The sequence below is a fragment of the Cryptomeria japonica genome, chromosome 6 (genome assembly GCF_030272615.1).
Source record: "Cryptomeria japonica chromosome 6, Sugi_1.0, whole genome shotgun sequence".
Lineage (NCBI taxonomy): Eukaryota > Viridiplantae > Streptophyta > Pinopsida > Cupressales > Cupressaceae > Cryptomeria > Cryptomeria japonica.
Genome location: NC_081410.1, coordinates 178,970,539 through 178,991,901, shown reverse-complemented (window position 1 = coordinate 178,991,901; position 21,363 = coordinate 178,970,539).

Here is a 21,363-nt window from a genome sequence, read left to right as displayed (position 1 = left end):
TGCCTTCTAGATAACCATGAGGTCTTTTCAGGCCTTTAATGCCTCCAACCTCTTCTCTCAACCCAATCCTATGTTGAAACTTGTCACCATTTTATTGGTGCCAATTGTGCACATGGATCCCCAACTTTCAATCCTAACCCTTGTTAAGATTGCTCAATCTTAACCCTTCATTTCCCTATTTCTTCTATAAATAGAACCCTTCTCCTCAAGCAAAAGGAGAAGCATTTTAGAGTATTGTTGTTATACTGGCATTAGCATAGATCTTTTTCATAGCATCACTATCTACTCTAGCATAGTATTTAGCTTTCATTTCATATTTGAAGCTTAGTATTAAATCTCAATCCTCCATAAGCATCCATAGTGCAAAAAGCTGCTGAGAGCTACACTCATTTGGGACTTGGAGAGGAGAGGAACAAGGGAGGAGCAACTATGAGCATCTTGATTAGCTATTTCATTTTATGTTTATATGCTTTCTATTTCATGCTTAATATCTCTCTTGATATGCCTGTTTAGGATAATCTTTTGTTGCTAACACTAACGTTTCTTTCTTGTGCTCTTGTGTGTGTTGCCATCAAACAGATTTTCTAATCCTTTTTGCAGAGCATCATCATGTATATCATATGTATGTATGCATAATTGTTCTTCATTCCCCAATCAAGGAAGGTCACCTAGAAGAAGGGAACACATGTGTCTTTTGAGTCAATATGAGAGAGACCAAAAGAGATCTCAATGCTTTGCATCGTCCTCAAGTAGACAACACTAAGGACAACAAATAGAAGAATGAGAATAACACATAGAAGAAGTAACAAAAGAGAGGAGGAGAGAGTCTGCTATGCTAATGAAACTAGTCTAGCACGTCATCTACCCCCCGATCTTGCTGATCAATGTTTTGGGAAGGTAGGGAACACGCTAGAGGAGGAACATCCAACACAACAGATGGAGCTATCACAAGATCCAAACAAGGGCTATGTTCATGTTTCAAGCCACATTGTTCTTGTCTAGGAGCTAGGATAAGTGCATTAGAAAATTCGTTAGATAAATAGTTATCAACATCAACATATTCATATTCACTATCAGAAGCAGGAGAAGTAACATTTTCATCATGAATAACATTTTCATCTATATCATCATCAAGATTTATAAAAATAGGATCTTTAACTCACACAGGATCAAGACCATCATGCATCTTATGTTTAGGAGATTTTGGAGACAATGGAATAATGCTTGTTGAAGGTGTTTTTGGGGATTGCAAAGTTTGAGAAGCAGCTGCCTGAGCTCTAAGACGATGCTTTCGTCGGCATTCACGCGCAGAATGATTTCGTCTAGTCTTAGTAGGAAGTGGAGAAGATTGAGGAGGAGGAATGTTCTCATCCTTATCACTTGGGTGTTTAGGTTGTGGTCTCTTAGGTTGGATAATAGGAGAAGAGAAAGGTCTCTTCTCTCCATAAGAGGAAGGAGGAGGAACTGCTCCATATAAAGGAGGAATATTTGGTTTAGGAAGGAGACCAAGTCCATCATGATGAGGAGGTATACGCCTACTTTTAGAAAGTTTATTAGACATAGACATAGTCACATCCATAGGAATGGGTTGGGAATCTTCTTGAGGAAAGACATTAGTTTTATCTTTCAAAGGAAGAACTTCCTTCTCAAGAACGATAGGAATATCAAGTTTGGGTGTTCTAGGTTCACTTAAAGATAGGATCATATCTGTTTTCCACTTTTGATAAGATTTGAAAAGGTGATCACTTCGCGGAGGAAGAGATTGGAATTGTTTAGGCCAAAAATAATCAATAGGAACGCTAGAAGTTCTTTCAGCTGGTTTAAAGAGACTATGATTGACAGTAACAACTTCACCATTATGGGGAAATTTCAAACATTTATGAATAGGAGAAGCAATAGCTTTCATGGAAGATAGCCAAGGATAGCCTAGCTTCACACGAAATTGTTCGGATGAAGGAATGATAGCAAAGTTCACATCAAGGGATTTGTTACGGACCTCAATAGGTAATGTAATAGAACCAATTGCAGGAGAAGAAAATGTATCAAATAATTTCACAATCACATCTGTTTTGTCATAGATCACTTGATTCAATTGCAAAGTAAAGAGAAATTCTTCAGTAATGATATTAACCATGCAAGAAGGATCAATAAGCACTCCACGGCAAGGTGTATTCTTGACTTTTGCAACTATATATAAAGGACCATCAAGTGCCCTGATAGTTTCATTAGAATCAAATGTGATGGAAGGTTCTTTAGGGTTTTCTTGCTGCTCTACAAAGTTAATCACATTCGTAGTCATGGACACAAGACCATCAGATGAGAAAGAGGAATCATTAGTCTCAATCACATTAGAGGTATGAGAAGGTAATGGATCAGTAAAAATCTTAAGATTTTGGTTAGGAGGAGCTACAGATGTATTGCCTTTATCATTCACTCCAGAAATATAGATAGTATTATTATCAATCAAATCTTGAATTTTACCCTTTAAAGCAAAACATTTTTCAGTATCATGCCCAGGTTGACGATGAAATTGACAAAAAGATTTGTTATCAAAATAGGGTGAATTAATCTTTGTAGGATCGATTTGCTTTATAGGAGGGAGAGTAAGCACACTTTGTTCCAATAACTTATTCATAATACTATGCAATGATTCATTCAAAGGAGTAAACTTTCTTTCTTTCTTGAAAAACTTAGAAATAGGAGGCACACCTAATGCTGCATTCACATTGTTGTTGATGATGTTTTCATTGAATTTAATGGACTCTCTATTCGGTTTAAACTTCCCAAATGATTGTTGACTACTATCACCCTTATCACTCGGAGCCATAGGATTTGCTTGTTCCATTTGACTCACAGTCAGTTGATAATTGTGAAGAGTTGCACACAACTGTTGGAAAGAAGTAAACTCAGAAAACAAAAGTTTTTCTCTAATATCTTTTTGTAAATTAGAAATAAAGATTCTTTGAATATCATTATCAAGCACTGGAAAAGAGATTTGAGTATACAAATGCTTATATCTACCAATGAAATCAGTCACTTTTTCTTTAACACCTTGTTTACAATGCATTAAATCAATCAAAGTAACTTTAGGACTTATATTGTTTTGAAATTGTTGAATAAAAGCATTTGCAAGTTGTTCGAAAGAAGTAATAGAATAAGAAGGAAACGAGAAATACCATTGTAGGGCTTTATCTCTTAATGTCCTAGTAAACAGTTTTGCAAGCAACCTTTGGTCATAAGCAAAATCGGTACATATTGTTTGAAAAGTCTTAACATGTGTTAGAGGATCACCTTTACCATTATAAAGCTCCAAATGTGGGATTTCAACATGTTTAGGAGGAATAGCTTGAACAATGTCAAGAGAAAGTGGGCTCGCAACATCAAATGTGGGCACACTAAACTTAGATTGATTCATAGAGGCAATTTGTTGTTGTAAAGAAGAGACAGTTTGTGCAAGATTATTAATGGTCGCTTCAGTCGAGGAGTTCATATTAGAGGTGTTAGATTGTGATGGAGGTATTATGTTTTTGAAAGAAGGTATTGATTGAGAATAAGGTGGTGGGACACTATGATAATTAGTCATGGGAGATGATTGGAAAAGAGGAGCACTACAAGGAGGAATGGAATGGTTAAATGAATTGCCCCCTTGCGTCATGTTCATTTGTGGAGATGTAATAGGGACACTCATTGAAGGAATGAATGAAGAAGTTGGATTGAATGAAGGAAGAGGGTTAATTGAAGAGGAAGGATTGCCCCCATGACTGGTGATCATAGGCGGAATGTCTTGTATAGAAGTAGTCATTATGTTTGATGTAAAGCTAGGTATGCTAGCAATAGAAGTTGTTAAAGGAATGGAATGATTAACTTGAGTGGGAGGTTGTGTATAACCTAAAGTTTCGGCACAACCCTTCATAGGCATCACACTCGAATCCACAATGTGTGCAATACCACGCAAGATATCAATTCCATTCTTATCACTTTGAACCATACGTTTTAGACCCTCAATTAATGAAAGAGCTTGACTATCGGGATACTCTTGAGACATCCATTGCTGAAAATCATCAAATTGGTTATCCAATTTCGAAAGTTGTTCTACAAAAACCTCATGGAGAGCTTCTTCATCATTAGGAGGATTAGAGGAATTACCCATGTCCTCGTTAAAAAGGCTATTCAAATTAGGTTCCATCTCCTCGGTAATTAAACCTTGGAAAGACTTAATTCTTAGGCTTCGTCTAACGAGAATAGTGTAAGTAGGGCTTATTGTTGTAAAACTCATGCACTAGAGAGAGAGAAGATTTTGAATTTAGAGGTAGCAAATTTCAATAAAATCAACCAATCTCCTAGATTTAAGCTGTTAAATGCAATCACGACAATCTCCCGAAATTTCAGAAAAAATGTTAGGGACCGTGGCGCTCAAGGTGCACACTGTCCTCGCAACTTTTTTCGAAATTTTCAGGGATGAAAGTTATGATGATTTTAAAGCTAATCTGAAAAAATTGAGTGATTTTATGATTCGTAGATAGGCCAAATTAAAGTTGCAATCTCAAAATTGAACCCTACCAAGATTGTCGAAAAATGCAAAATTTGAATTTTGGAAAAGAGAGGGAAACTGAAATTTTGAATTTTATGATTTTAGAGGGAATACTAAGAGCAATGCAAGTTTTGAAATTTAAAAGTTGACTCAATTTCACGCAAAATTCAATTTTGAAAGTGGAAATCAAAGTTGTTGCAATTAAACACTTAATTTCAAAAGTCACAAATTGCAAGAATTTGAATAAAGCACTGAAATTTCGAATGAATGCCAACACACTTTTCAGATTTAGGACAGTAAGAACACAATTTTGACACAAAATTTCAATTTCAACAATTTTTGAATGATTAGAAGCCTTAATCCAAGCAATCACTAGACCAATTTTGACTTTAATTTTGAAAGTGTTAGAATTGATAAAATCAGCCAAGATTCTGGATTTAGCAGAAAAATACAGTAAGACCTAGCTCCCGAAATTTTGGAAAAAATGTCAGGGACGATGGCGCTCGGGGTGCACACGATCCTCGCAACTTTTTTCCAAATTTTCAGGGATGAAAGATATTATGATTTTGTTGCGGAATCCAAAGTTACAGCTGATTTGGAGATGTTTTGATCAGTGAAATTGTCGGTCAAAGGTTGAATCAAGAGGGTTTTAAAAGTTAGGGTTTTGACACTTAACCACTTAATTTTCAGAATTAAAGCACAAATATGAATTGATAGTTTGCAATAGAAGGGTAGATCTAAAACAAGCATTAATCATTAAACATTTCACAAGCTCAATTACTACAAAGAAAATTTAGGGTTTTTATGCAATTAACCTCTAAAATTTGCAAAAGATCAAACATGGAAATGTAATTAAGGAATCCAAATTTCAGATCTAACCATGAATAATCAGAAAGGATGTTCACGTCGGGTTCACCAAAATGTAAAGCAGAAAATCGCGAGCGAACCCTAAGTGTTCCCCCCACCACTCCAAGGAGAGAGAAAGGGGGTCACTAGGGTTGATGGTTTTCACTTAGGGGAGACTTTACATTCAAAAGAGGGGTTGAAACCCACAAGATCCAATCCCACATAATGCAATATTGGATTCTAAATGAGTTTCAAGGGTTAAGACAACAAGGCTACCCTCTTTTGTAAAGAATGTAGATAGAAGGATTAAGCTAGGAATGCATGAAAAGTGAGAAAGATTCACTTATAAACAGAGATAGGAATATGGGATGAAGCTGCGGACCTGGAATTAGCAGTAAAATGTTGAGACAATGCTGTCCTGCAAATTTGAGCGAAAGTTGACGGGACGATGGCGCCCGGCGTGCACACGGTCCTCCAAAAAATCCACGAAACGAAGGGGGATCTGTTCGTCTCTGCACAAGGATTCCAGATCTTCAATTTTAGCCGTGTACCTGCAACCTACACACAGAAAAGAGATGACGATTGGGGGGTTAGGGATTAGGGGTTTGCCCTTAGGTCAAACCCCGGTTTTGGAATTAACCAAGAAATGAGAACGCTGTAAATGTAAATGTTTGTAATGTAATCAAGTACTGATACCTTGTTGTAAGAATGTTTGTATTCTTACATGCGAAGGTGTAATTGTTGTTGTATGTTGTATGTTGTAAGTGATCTCCTCTTCAATGGTTGAATCCTTGTCTTGAATGCAACACTTAGCCTTGAATGGAGACTTAGAATGCTCAATTGCTTGAAGGAATGCTTGAATGTTTGAATGTTTGAGTATCGCTTCTGTCTTTTTTCCATCTACCAAAATGGGAGAGGAAAATGTAGTTTATATACTTGCCAATTAGGGTTGAAAGACTGATTTTTCCGACCTTAGGCCGACCTAGGAAGGTTATTTTCCAATTTGCAAACTAAAAGACCCGAAGCCCCATAAGAGACCGGGCCCAAAATAGGGCCAGGGACCAGGGCGCTGGGCACCATGGTCTTGGGGGACCAGGGCACTGGGCGCCCTAGTCCTGAAGGACAAGGGCACTGGGCGCCATGGTCCCACCTCCAGGGACAACAGGGTGCAAGGAGGATTAGGCTAGGGTGCTGAAAAATGCAGTTTTTGATGCCATGAACAAGTTTCGGGGTCTCCATTCAGGTTCAGTGTTGCGTCGCCATCGTGAAGACCCAAATGCAGTCGAAATTGCAAGTGTCACAATTTTAGGACGTTACAGGAATCTGCCAAAAATGTTTATAGTCCCATTTTCTTCAGACTACTAATTTTTTTGATGGCTTGATTCAAATGGTTAAACCATAAGTTTAATGGTTTCTAGCGTTTTGAGGGAACCATGTTTTGCTGGGTTCACTGAGAACAAGTTTTTTGAATGTTATGAATCTCAGCGAAGAAATCCCTGAATTTAACCTAAATTAATATAAATATTGGCTCTGCCTTTACCGATAAAAAGAAAAACTAGTACACTTATATTAAAAAAATATATGTAAAATATGCCAAGAGATATCTTATAATATAATAAAAGAGAATCATTGTAAAATAAATGTTTTTTTAAAATACTAAACATCAAGAATACAAATCCATTAAATGGCTACATGCAAAAAGGTATGAATCTAGTTGGAGACAAGTGGCAAGGGTTCTAATTTATTTGGAGCAATAAAATAACACCTCCATAGAAACATGACATATTTCATGCATTTACCTGTCATTTGCATGTCAAATTATTTCAAAAATTGATTTTTGTTTACAAACATTTTTCATGTCATTGTAGACGCCTCTAGACATAAGGCATAATTATTTATTTAATGATATAAATTTTTATTCGTTTAAAAATATATGTAAAATATGCCGAGAGATATCTTATAATAAAAGATAATCATTTGTAAAATAAATGTTCTTCTAGAATACTAAACCCCAAGAATACAAATCCATTAAAATGTTCTTCTAAAATACTAAACATGACCAAGAATACAAATCCATTAAAGTCTTGCATGCAAAAAGCCGTGAATCTAGTTGGAGACAAGTGACGAGGGTTCTATTTTATTTTGAGTAATAAAATAAAACCTCAACAAAAGCTGAAACATGGCATATTTCATGCATTTACCTGTCATTTGCATGTGAAATTGTTTCAAAAATGGATTTTTGTTTATGGACATTTTGATGTAATTGTAGATGCCTCTTTGCATAATTAAATAGTTTATCTGTTCCATCTAATAACTTTGAAAATAAAAGAATTAGAAGACTTTGTAAGTTTAGTAATCTTATATTGTAATTTTTTTTATATATATAAAGGTACGATTATGGATTTTGTCCAAACATATCTTGGTGTCGCTTCATACATAAAAAGCTCCTCGGTCCAACACCACCAATGAGACAAATTGTCTTGAAACTAAGGCAAATTGAAGAAACCAAAAATAAATCAAATGTGGGTGAGGGTAGTGTTTGCAGGAAATTTTATGCTCCTTGACAACTTCAAGGAATTACAAGGTTTGTATGACTAAATTAATTCTTATTTAAATGTTGTGTAACACTAATTATAAGTAAATAATATAAATTTGAAATATTATTGAATTTAGATATTTTATTATAAAGACCGATAATATGGAAAATTTACAATTCTCAATTGAACGAGGGATGTGGGCTACTACACAAAAAAAATGAAGTTTTTCCAATGATTCTTTTGGTACTTCTAATAATATTATTCTCATTTTCATGTAAATAAATGTAGATACTATATAGTTATTATATTTTTTTATTAAATCATTTAATGCATGTTCATAAGAAAATCACATCTATATAATCTAAGAAATTAGCTTGGAACCTTCTATTTTAAGAAATTTTTCAATAAATCATATTAAAAATTAAAATTTAGCATCCATTTTTTAGAAACCTTACTCTAATATAAAAAATCCTATTAATTGTTTCGTCGTATTTTTAGTGATAATAACATTCTTATATTTTATTATTTTCTTTTGTGTCACAACATTTATTGTTTAAGAATTATGCTCATTTATGATACCTACCATAAATATTTCTAATATATATGTTTTTATGTTTTATGTCTTGGTACACTTGAGTAATCCAAACAAGTGGTAACTTAACACATATGCTATTAATTCAAAGCCTTACATGAATATAGTGCATTACGGGAATCCTTCCCCTATAAAAATTATTGGTTCTCCTCCACTTAGTGACCATGTCACTTATGCCTCCTCTTCTCTCCCCATGTTTTGGATGAGTGTTTTTTTTAATCTCATCTCCTCCCGTGGTGGTTTTCAAGGATGATGTCTCAAAAGGTAAATTTTTTTTTCTCACAAAAGAGTTTGATTTGTAAATTTGATAGAATTTGGCCTTAGCCCAATAATTTAATTAAGTGAATTTTTTAGCAGTGGCAACCTACTATAGAAGGAAAAACTAAAATCTACCCTTGTGCCAAGGGATTTTTTTGAAATTCCATTTGGATGGGATATATTAGAGACAATCATGGTTCTACGGTAATATCTCCCATTGAATCTCTATGTTTCTTCATTTGATCCTCTTACTAAAACCTTGAATATTCTACCTGTTTGGATTCACTTCCCAAATCCCCCTCTTCACTTTTGATGTGAATCTTATTATGTTGGTATTGGGAACTTTGTGGGTCATTTTGGTAAGGTGGATCATGCAACTATTTTTTCTCTCACACAACCTATGCTCAAACTTCAGTGGAATTGAACCTATCCAAGCTTCTTTCGATGGAATTTATCTTGTAGGTGGAGGATCTTTCGTAGAGTTAAAATTTGGATTAAGAAGGCATCCCATTATTTTGATTTCCAATAGTAATTTTGAAATATAGTTTCCCTTGTCTTAAGGTCATGCTTCCTCTTAATAAAATAATTTTCAAGAACATGTTATTGTGGATGTGGTTCATAACTTGGTTCTTCTCGAGAAAAGGCTTTTGTGCCTCTTGTTTATGTTGATCCTCCCTTGGAACCCACCCTTCTCTTGGTGGGTGGTGTTCTTGTTCCTCCTTCAATTGATGTTGTGACTTCCTTTTGATTGCTAACTTTTCTCTACTTTGGTGCTCCTCATGTTTCATCCTTGGTTAAGGTACTGGTGAATGTTCTCACCGCATCTTCTCTTATTCTATTAGATTTGGATAATTGGGTCTCTTGAAATGTGGTCCATAGAAGGAAGAAAGGTCTTTCAAAGTGCCTTTCTTAGTCACATGCTTGAGTTCAAGGTATGAAAATTTTGTAATCAACATTGGTTAGTATTTTTAGTTGCTTGTTTCAAGCAACTTTGTTGCATGTGTGTTATTGTTCAGATGTTGTGTTTTGTTTTTAATTTGTAGAAGGATTGGGGCTATTTCAAACACACCTTTTTTTGTCAAATTAAGAGCACATATAAAATCTTTTTATAATGCATCATACAAAGCTTTTTATTCTTGATGTCTTTGTTCTTGTAAAGCAAATATAAATATTTTTTCAGATTAAGTTTTTTTCAATCTTAAATTATAAGTGTTTTACTTAAGTGCAATTATTGATTTAAGATAATGGTTATCTTTTTAATGGTAACTTAAATATTGAGGAAAGGTAAATACTTTATATTTTACTAGTCTGTCACGCAAATTAATTATTGAATGCTAGGGATGTGCAAAGATGAAAAACTTTGTTGGCGTAATCAAGGGTCAAATGGAAGTGGAATGGAGTGACAGAGATGGGAAAACTAAAATTATTGGAAAAAACTTCTATATACATTGGATAAAGGTATTAGATAAATAATTGACTAATAAGTGATGCTAGCTAGTAAATTATTTCAATATGATAGTTGAATTATTTTTATGCAGTCACATTGTAAATTATCATTTCAAAAGACAAGGTACCTCACAAATCCATACAATGAAGATGATCCTATAAAAGTATGTATTACATAAAATTTATTAATAAATATTTTAGTAATATATGTGACTATTATATCTCTCTTTTAATATAATAATTCTAACAGAGATAAGTCGAGATTGTCAGGAGGAGCCTAGTGTGGGATATAAATTGGTTTCTTTGATTTTACTACAACCTAATCGTCCAAGTCTCTTGTCGAAGAATGATAACATTGATTGGGACATAGAAATTTATGAATATATTATATATGATCTTTAAATATAATGTAATGAATGCTAGTATGAGTAGAATGTTTCAATTTATTCATTTTAATTTTATTTATTTTTAAATTATAATTTATATTTTAAATAATTATGCCATTATTTCTCATTTATTGATATATGTAATTAAACTTTCAAAATTTAATTAAAAAATATAATTATAAATAAAATATTACTATTTATATATCAATATTAATTATTTATGTTTTTATTAAAATTTAAAATAAAAGCACACTTTTCTATAGTTTTTTATTTTAAACAAAATATATTAAAAAAATAATTCTTGAATCAGATCCAAATAAAATATGTACAAAATTGATGCAGGGACTTCTGACGTTCATAACTTTTGACTCGATTGTTCGTTTGGGCTACGATTTGACATGGAGGTGTATCGTGAGGAGTTGTTTGGATTGCCGATCGAACTTAGTTCGGTAGGGCCTCAGATTGATCAAATTTTTAGGTCTTGATTCCTTCATCTAAAGCCTCAAAATTGGCTTTTAGTATTTTTGGGGGGATTTTCTAGTTTCTATTTTAATAGTATATCTCAATTTATGCATGTAATCTCTTAGTGAGTTGATGAGTAGTGTCACTCAAGATAACTCTAAATAATCAAAAATTTTCATAGTTATCCAAATAGTTTTAGAAGTTACCAAATGTAGTACCCCTGCCCTAATCAATTTCTAATCTTGGTTTGACCTCGGTTAATTTATCATAATATAATGTATACTTAGATGTTTGATTTAGTGCATATCAATTTATGTGGTTTTCGCACCAATTTGTATGCAAGTTACTAGTTCTCCTATTTTGTGTTATTTTCTCGGGCTAACACTTTCATTAGATTTATATATGTATGCATGTATGACTCTTGGTTGCAGGAGATTTCAGGGATAGTGCCGCATGGGTGCGAGGTTCGTCTCCGCCTGAATTTGTAGGTTTGAGTGTACCTCTTTAATCCTTAGAGTTGGATTAGGTGGTCGGGAGTTTCTCGTTTGACCATAGTCGTGCTCAAGTGAGCATCGTCAGTATTCCCTGTGGTTGGGTTGCAGGTCGTCTGTCCAATTGACTTTCTTGGTTAGCATGCTTGCGTGTGTGGTTAAATCGAGTGATTGATCATTAATCTTTAATTGATTTAATGTGTGTTTACGCATTAGTTTATTTGGGGACTAAATTAAATAGGTTCCCTTTTTATGTGATTAATCGTTATTTGAGTTACTTGATTCAGTTTAGGAGTAAGTTCAATTAAACGGTTAATTTTAATGTTAAATTTAATATGCTTATGCTGTTAGAAAATGAAAGTTTGAATTTAATTGCAATATAATTAATTGTATTTTGTTGGCTTTTTAAAATAGAACGGTTAAATTCAGTTATTTGGAAAAATCAATTTTAAAATTGAAAAGCAAGTTTAATTTGTTGATATAGTTTAAAAGAACAATTTTTGAGGAATTATTTTAAATAAAATATTTTAATTCCAAAAATAAATTTTTGGTCAAACATTTCCCATATAACCTAGATTTTTGGAAAAAATATGGGAGGTTGAATTTCTTTGGAAAAAAAAATATTTTGGAAAATATTTTTGGATGAAAAATTTGGGGGTTTTGGAAGGAGAAAGATTTCTTGAGCTGCAGGTTAGGGCTCTCCATCAGATCCTTTCCAGGAATGCTTATTGAGGTAGGAATTTGTTTATCAATTTGGTTATTTGTTTAAATAAAAAAAAAATATGGGCTTGAATGTTCTTCATGCAATTTTGATTTTTAAATTCTCTATTGATTGCCTTAAGATTAGGAATTATAGTGGAAATTAGCAATGATTGACTGATTGCTTGTATCTTGTTTGAAAAATGAGTTCTCTTAGGCCCAAAAAGATTATTTATTTGGATGGTATTTCCACAAATTCTTTCAATTTTAGAAACCTCTTTCTTGTTGGAAAAAAATTATTTTAAGTCTCATTATGAGACTGTTAAAAAAATTGGAATGGGGGTTGTCTTTTTGAAAGAGATTATTTATAAATCGAAATTATCAAATGAAATCAATTTTGTTTTAAAATCAAAATTTTTAATTGAAAAAAAATAAAATATTATTATGGGGTTTGGTGGGGCGGGGAGCAGAGGCTCAACCCGCGCCTTCTCCCCTCTTGTGCGTAGCGCGGTTCGCAGGGGCTGCGACTGGCGGTGGCCGCAGTTCACTGTGACCCCTGTGACGGCCACAGTCCACTGCGACCCCCACGGTGGCCGCAGGGAGTGACGACCCCCGCAGTGGCCGCAGGGTCCCTTGCGTCCCCCGCATGGGTACCGCGGTACCTGTGTCCATCGTGGTGGCGCCGCCCGCAGTTAGGGCATGACCGCCCAACCCCCGCATGAGGGAGGTGGGCCCGACCGCCCCCCTTATATTATGCTTTTTAAAAATTGTTTTTTTTAACATTTTTTTTATCAAAAAAAATAAAATAATAATTTAATATTATTATAAATGTTAATTTTAATAAAGTTTTTAATGAAGATTAAATATGATAATTATTTAATAATTTATGATCAATTTTTTATTAATTAATTGTATAAATGGTAAATATACATTAATTAATTTTCAAATTCTATTTTATTATTAATGAATATTCTTCTAATTAAATACTTGATTTGTTAATATTGGTTTTTAATTATTAATTTGTTATATTTATTAATCACGGATTAATAAAGATATATATTAATTAATGCTTAATTTTGGAAATTTTCTATATATGCACAAGGAAATAATCTGTTAATCTGGGAATGGATTATCTATAATTGGTTTCCTTAAATATATATATTTCCTTGATCTGTATAGTGTAACTTGGTTCTAGAAAAACGAATTTGGAGGAATTATTTTTGAACTAGTATGGCAATGATGTTTTAATTGAAGGTTAAATATCATATTTAGTTGGTTAATGGTTGTTTAATTATATTCATGTGAAATTGGTTTAAGAACTCATAATGGCGTATTTATGTATGTTCGATGCAAATGAACATCAGTAAGTTAGAAAACCAAGAACAACCTATACCTAGAGGAGGTAGATAACTGCAATCTAACTTAGATCATTTAGAAGACTTGATCGACATTTAATGTTTAATTAATTTGGAAAAAAGATTGTATCTTCAGACTTTTACTTATGCAAGTTTAATTTCTGTATTCGATTTTACTTATGTAATGGCAAGCTTTGATTTGTTTGATTGGACCCTGTCATATGGTGGATTTGGGTACCTGTTTTAGTCCTCGGTCTTGAGTTTGACTGTTGTTTAGTAGTAGTGTTGTATTGGTCATATCCTTTATGTGGGTGTCAAATGATGATTCATGGTTGACCATAGTTGGTCAGGTATCTGGTTAGAGTACTGTTAGTAAGTGTACCTCTTTTGAGTCGTGTTTGACCAAATGGTTGTTCCCTCCATTTTGGACTCTGTTTGCTTGACTATGTGTGTTCCTTGGTTTTTGAGGTCGTTTGAGTATAGTCTAGTGTCGTATGGGAAAGTGGTTTTCGATTGGGGGCCGTGCCCAAAGAGGCTGCTGGGTAACCCATCGAAAGTGAGTCTAATAAGTGATAACCTAACAGTAGATTGGAATGTTAATCTCTAAGTAAGATAATTGTGCCTCACACATGGGACGAGTGCTAACATAGACTCGACATGCTGTGAGAAGGCCTGAAATGGAAAACCATCATCCTTGTCTTCACGAAAGGATGTGTGGGTCCACATGAGGCTTGGATGGGCTAGAGGTTTAGATTAGGTTGCTAGGGTAACCCAGTGTATGGGGCCAGAACCTATGAAAACCTGCCATGGTAACCATACCGGGTCATGTGATGACACTTGTCCCTACATTCACTAGTGTGTGGTTGTATGGTCTTGATAGGAGCACCTTTTGTGGAGTCGTCCTGTTGCGTATGCCTTATGAGAACCTGATTTCATGCTAGATTTTGGGTTGCGATGACTCAGTTTGTGGATGCTCTAATGGACCTTTGTATTAGCTTCGATTATGTTCAGCTGGATCCTTTCCTTTTCAGGGATCATTTATGTAATTATTTTGACCGATGTGGTCATTTGTATATTGGTTAAGTTTCTCCTTGATGCTAGGATTGTAAATTATGAGAACCTCATGTATTCTTAACTTTATTAATTATCAAAGGGGTCTTGCAGTTGAGCAAACCCGAAGATGTAGCCCTTTAGGGGTGAACTCTGAGATCATCTTGGTGTTATGTGATGCTTTTATTCTTATGTTTCATGTTTAGTGTTAGCATGTATGGATGACATTTTGATAGAATGTATAAGTGGATAAGATGAAATTAATGTTAAATGCATGTATGCAGTCCTCTCTTAGATGCAGTAAATTGGATCATGGTAGAATGTAGCTTAGTATAATGGAATACATTTAGTTATTGTTAAGGAAATTAAGTATGCATGGGAAGATTCCATTAGCTTATGATAAAATTCAAGTGTATTGTTAAATTAGATGCATGACTTAAATTCTAAATGAAAGTTTGAATGAAGGGGATAGATAAATCTTAATGGATGAACTTTATATTGTGTTCTATATTTTCATCTATCTGAAAGAATTTATCCTTGTTTAAGAATTATCTCGTTATAAGATAATCAGCTTAATGGATTTATTAGTGTGAGTCAAGTTAAATGTGTAATTAAGTAATCACGTTGGGAAACTCTGTAGGTGTTAGTTGATGTCTTCCGCTATGTAATTTGAATTTTGATATCTCCTTGTATCTTAATGTTGTGTTTACCTTTTAAAATTTTTTTATTGCACTCCATTTGTATGTTTTGGCTTTATCCCTTCGGGGTTTTCTGGCAGGGCATTACACCAAAAATGAAAAAAATTGATTGTGTGAAAATCTACCAAAAATGGTAATTTTTAGATTGTAGTTAAAATTGGTTTTCCTTTCATTGTAGAAATAGAGTGGTTGAAGAATAATGGAGAATATTATGTTCGTTTACTATGTTTTCTGGTTTCTACCTTTTGTTTGTTAACAATGGTTGTTTAGTTCTACTTGGTTACATAATCTGGTATCAGGCCAACAAGATGGCTAGGAGAGGAAGAGGAAGAAGAGGAGGTCTTGCACAAAAGAGTAGAGATATGAAAAACTGATGGAGGAGAATCCCTGGTTCTTGGCAATCTTGCATCAACCCAAAACATTTTCTTTTCAATTTGTTTCCTGTTTTGTAGTGTCAACATTTCTTTTTGTATTTTCTTGCATTTTCTCATGGGATCTTGCAGATTTGGATTTTGCTTGTGGAAATGTTCATCTACCTTATCCCAAGTCTACAAGACGTTTGGATCTTTTTCCAGTAATTTATCAATTCCGAAATCCATGACAATTTTCTAGCTTTGGACAACAAAACCGCGTGGACCTATTTTTGGTAGTGGTGAATCTTGTAGATCGTTTCCATAGCGTGCAAAGCTTTAATTTATTGTTTCCAACATTCCTTGGTGTGTTGTTGACCTTCCCTTTGGTCCGCACTTCTTCCTTTGTAATTTTTAGAGGATTCTCTTTGGTGGAGGCCGACCTAGTAGTCTTACATGTTTCATCTTATTCATTGATATTTGATTCATCTTGGGCCGATGCAGATCATTCTAGAGACTTGCATAACATATAAATCTATGTAGTTGAGCTTTAGGATTCATTTTGGGAAAACATAGAAGATCTATCTTGATATTTAGAGGTTTGGAGTTGATCGACATTGTAATTGAGCATGTATTTATAAGGCCTGTGAGCCGAATCTTGTAGCCCACTTGTTGTCGAGAGATTGTAATTGGTTTTCATGATATCTTTCAATCAGTTCTGCATTGCCTCCATCATCTTGTCTTGTTTCCATTATGTTTTACTCCTACCACACTATCCAAATTGATCTCCTTGATGTACCTCCTAACCGTGACTGCGGCAAAAACCTCCAAAGGCAGGTAGCAGACCTTACAAAAATAATGGTGAATAAAAGAATAAGGTGAACAAGAGAAGGTTCTGATGAATAAGTAGATCAAGAAAGAGGTGAAGACCAACATGCAGATGTTGAAAAAGAGGAAGAACAATTAAATGAAATACCCTTTGAAGAAAGGATGATTAGAGAATTAGAAGGGAGAAATGATGGGATTAAGATTGAAGTATCAGATTATGAAGGTAGCCTTAAACCATAGGAGTTGATAGATTGGTTGAACAACATGGGAAAATTATTTGAATAGAAACCCATGATAGAGGAAAAGAAAGTGAAGTTCACATGCACTATGCTAAAGGGACATGCAATGATCTGGTGGGATCATTTATAGAAAACAATAATTCGAAAAGAAAAGGAGAAGATAAGAACTTGGGAAAAGATGGAGAAGAAAATGAAAGAGAATTTTAAACTGGTAGACTATGCCCAAACTCTTTTTCAAAGATTTTAGAACCTAAAACAAAAATTTTCTATTGTAGAAGACTATACAAGTGAATTCTACAAATTTTCCATTCGCATGGAGCACCAAGAAACCGATGAGAAGATGAATTCATGGTATGTTAATGATCTAAAGTTTTCAATCCAAGATGAATTGAGTATGCATAGGGTTAGTAGCATAGAAGAGGCATATTGGCTTGCCTTAAGGCAGAAGAAAAACAAAATTGATAGTATTTTCAAAGGAATAGAAAAGTAAGGAGGGGTATGTCATCCCTATTGCATGGTGGTTCTAATTAGAGTCTAGGAGAATATTCCCAAGGAATAGAGAAACAAGAAGATACCCACCAAAATCAATCAAGAATAGAGGGGAAGAGGATTCCAGAGGGGCCGAGGATACAATAGTGTTCAAGGATGGGAAACACAATGCAAGCCCTTTGTTTGCTTTAGATGTGGAGAAGAGGGTCATAGAGAATTCAAATGCTCAAACTATAACATGCAAGAGAATAAACAAAGAGAGCAACCCGAATTGAACCAAGCCCAAGCCGAGGGAGAAGAAGGGGTTGAATCTCAAGTTCCACCAAATGTTGGAGATAATTTAATGATGAGAAGAGCCATGGTAATTCCTGAAAGGGATCACATCCAGATAAGTGATAGTGGAGACTCATGGCTTCGAACAAATATATTTTGAACCAGATACACTTTAGGAGGAAACGTATTCCAAGTTATTATTGACAGTGGTAGTTGTGAAAATATGGTTTCCAAGGAAATGGTGGAAAAGTTGAACTTACACAGTGAAAAATATCCCCATCCTTACTCTATTGTATGGTTAAAAAAGGGAATGAATTCATAGTTGATAAGAAGTTCTTAATCACATTTTCAATAGGGAAGGCTTATAAAGATGAAATATGGTGCAATGTCATTCCAATGGATGCATGCCGCATGTTATTGGGAAGACCGTGGCAATATGACAAGAAAGTTACGCACGATGGATACAAAAATACATATACTTTCTGGAATGATGGTTCTAAAGTAATATTGCTACCTCTCAAGGATGAAGGGAAGACTAGAGTATGTTGACTACAAAAGAGATAATTAAAGAGATGAAGGTAACAGGTTTTTGTTATGAATTGTTGGCCCAAAGTAGAGAAGATGAAAAAGCAACAATACCTACAGAAGCAACAAAAGTACTAGAAGAGTTTATTGTTTTTAAACCAGAAGAGTTACCTGATGGTTTATCGCCAAAAAGGGATATTTAGCATCATATTGATCTCATTCTAGGGGAATCTCTACCTAATCAAGCAACTTACAAGATGAGTCCTACATGACATACAAAACTCAATAAGCAAGTGACATAACTCATAAAGAAAGGTGTCATGAGGGAGAGAACGAGTCTATGTGCTATACTGATATTGTTAAGTCCAAAAAAATATGGCACATCGATGATGTGCATAGATAGCAAAGCCATCAATAAAATAACCATCAAATATTGGTTCCCTATACCTCACCTAGATGACATGATGGATGTGCTTGCAGGAGCTAAAATTTTAGCAAAATTGATTTGCAAAGTGGCTACCACCAAATTGGAATCCGAGAAGGAGATGAATGGAAAACATCCTTCAAGACTAGAGATGGATTGTATGAGTGGATGGAGATGCCATTTAGATTATCTAATGCATTGAGTACCTTCACGAGGCTAATGAATACTATGCTGTGATCTTACATTGGTAAGTTTGTAGTAGTTTACTTTGATGATAATTGATTTTTAGTAAAAGTAAAGAGGAGCACTTGAAACACTTGAGAATCATATTGGAGGTGTTGAGGATATATAATCTCTATGCAAATTTGAAGAAGTGTAAGTTCATACAAGACAATTTGGTGTTTTTGGGTTTTGTCATCTCTATAGATGGTGCTAAAATGGACACAAAAAGATTAGTGCAATTCTAGAATGGCCTAGTCCACGTAGAATAATAGAGGTAAGAAGTTTCCATGAGTTGGCTACCTTCTACCAAAAGTTTATTCAAAATTATAGTAGTATTGTAGCACCCATCATAGATTGTACCAAAGGAAGAGAATTTGTGTGGACTAAAGAAGTCGAGGATAGTTTCAGGTATTTAAATACGAAAGTTATAGAAGCTCCTATATTGGAATTACCCAATTTTGACAAAGTATTTGAAGTAGAAAATGATGCCTCACATGTGGGCTTTGGAGCTATACTTACTAACCAGGTAAACCCATAGCCTTCTTTAGTGAAAAATTAAATGATGCAAGGAAAAATTATTCAACTTATGATGTTGAGTTCTTTGCAATTGTTCAATCTTTGAGGCATTGGAGGCATTATCTAGTGCCCAAGGAGTTTGTGTTATTTACAGATTATATTGTATTCAAGTACTTGAACACACAAAATAAGTTGAATAGTAGGTATGCCAAATGGGTTTCCTTTCTAGAAGGCTACACCTTTGTTTTGAAACACAAGTCAGGGAAAGATAACTAAGTTGTAGATGCCTTAAGTAGGTGTGTTGTACTTTTAACCACCATGGAAAATGAAGTAGTTGGCTTTGATGCAATCAAAGATTTGTATGAATCTGATGATGATTTTTGGGAGATTGTGGAGTAGTTAAGGAATCAAATCGTTGGAAATATGGATCATATTCACTTAGGAGAGTATTTTATTCAAGATGGTTATCTCTTCAAAGGAAATCAATTATGCATTCCAGTTGGTTCTATAAGAGAATACTATTAGAGAATTTTATAGCAGTGGCTTGGATGGACATTTTGGAAAGGATAAAACAATAGCCTTAATAGAGGACAGGTACTATTGGCCAAAGATGAAGAGAGACATAACCAGGTATGTTGCACAGTGCAGGGTTTGTTAAGTGGCTAAAGGACACTCCTAGAATACAGGGTTGTACATTCCATTACCAATACCTACAAAATCATGGATGGATTTAAGTATGGACTTCATTTTGGGACTACCAAACAAACATAGAGCTAATGATTCATTTTTTTTGTTGTTGATCATTTCTCTAAGATGACACATTTCCTTGCAATAAAACTAGTGATGCTACAAGAGTGCCAGAGTGTTTTTCCTCACAAATTGTTAGATTACATGATGTCCCAAAGACTATTAGCTCTGATCGAGATACCAAGTTTGAGTCACTTTTGGAGAACTTTATGGAAGAAGATGTGAACTAAGTTACAACTTATCAATGCCTATCACCCTCAAACAAATGGACAAACAAAGGTTGTCAACTGAATTTTGGGAAACCTGTTAAGGTGCATTGTTGGTGAGAAGCCCAAATAGTGGGATTTGACATAATTACCCCAAGCAAAATTTTATTACAACAGTTTTGTAAATAGATCAATAGGTAAATTGTTATTTCAAATTGTTTATGGAAAGAATCCTAAGGTTGTTTTAGATTTGGTGTAGCTACCACTTGGTGAAAGAATCAATGATGATGGCGAAGCTTTTGCAAAAAACCTTCACCAATTGCAAAAAGAAGTGAGGTAGAAATTGGAGGCAAGTAATGAACATTACAAAGCTCTATAAGATACATTTAGTAGACGACATCAAGTATTTAGTGAAGGTGATCTGGTGATGGTTTATTTGCATAGGGAGGGGTTTCCCACATGAACATACCACAATTTGAAGTATAAGAAAATTGGTCCTTGCAAGGTTCTCAATAAAATTAATGATAATGCCTATGAGGTTGATTTACCAGCCACTCTTGATATTTCTCCCTTGTTTAATGTTTTTGATTTGTATACCTTTCATGGTGATGATCATGATAGTGCCGATGAAGAAGAAGTGGATTGGCAACAATCAATTCCACATTGGAAAAAGGACAAGATTGCACACATCTTAGATAAGAAGACCACTCATACTCAACATGGTGCATCCTTTAGATACTTGGTATAGTGGGAAGGATTGACACCAATAGAAAGAACAGGGCTTATAGAGTTGGATTTGTGAAAGTTGGATCAGCTTAAGTGGCAATAGTTTGAGGACAGGAACTTGCAGGAGCTGCGATCTTTTCAACCAAAGGAGAATTATGTAGGGACTTCCGGTGGTCATAAATTTTGACTCGGTTGTATGTTTGGGCTACAATTTGATGGGGATGTGTATCATGAGGAGTTGTTTGGATTGCCGACCAAAATTAGTTTAGTATGGCCTCAAATTAATCAACTTTTTAGGACCTGATTCCTTCAGCTAAGGTCTCAAAATTGGCTTTTAGTATTTTTTTCAAGAGTTTCTAGTTTCTATTTTGGTAGTATCTTTTAATTTATGCATGCAATCTCTTAGGGAGTTGACAAGTAGTGTAAATCAAGATAACTCTAAATAATTGTAAATTTTTGTAGTCATC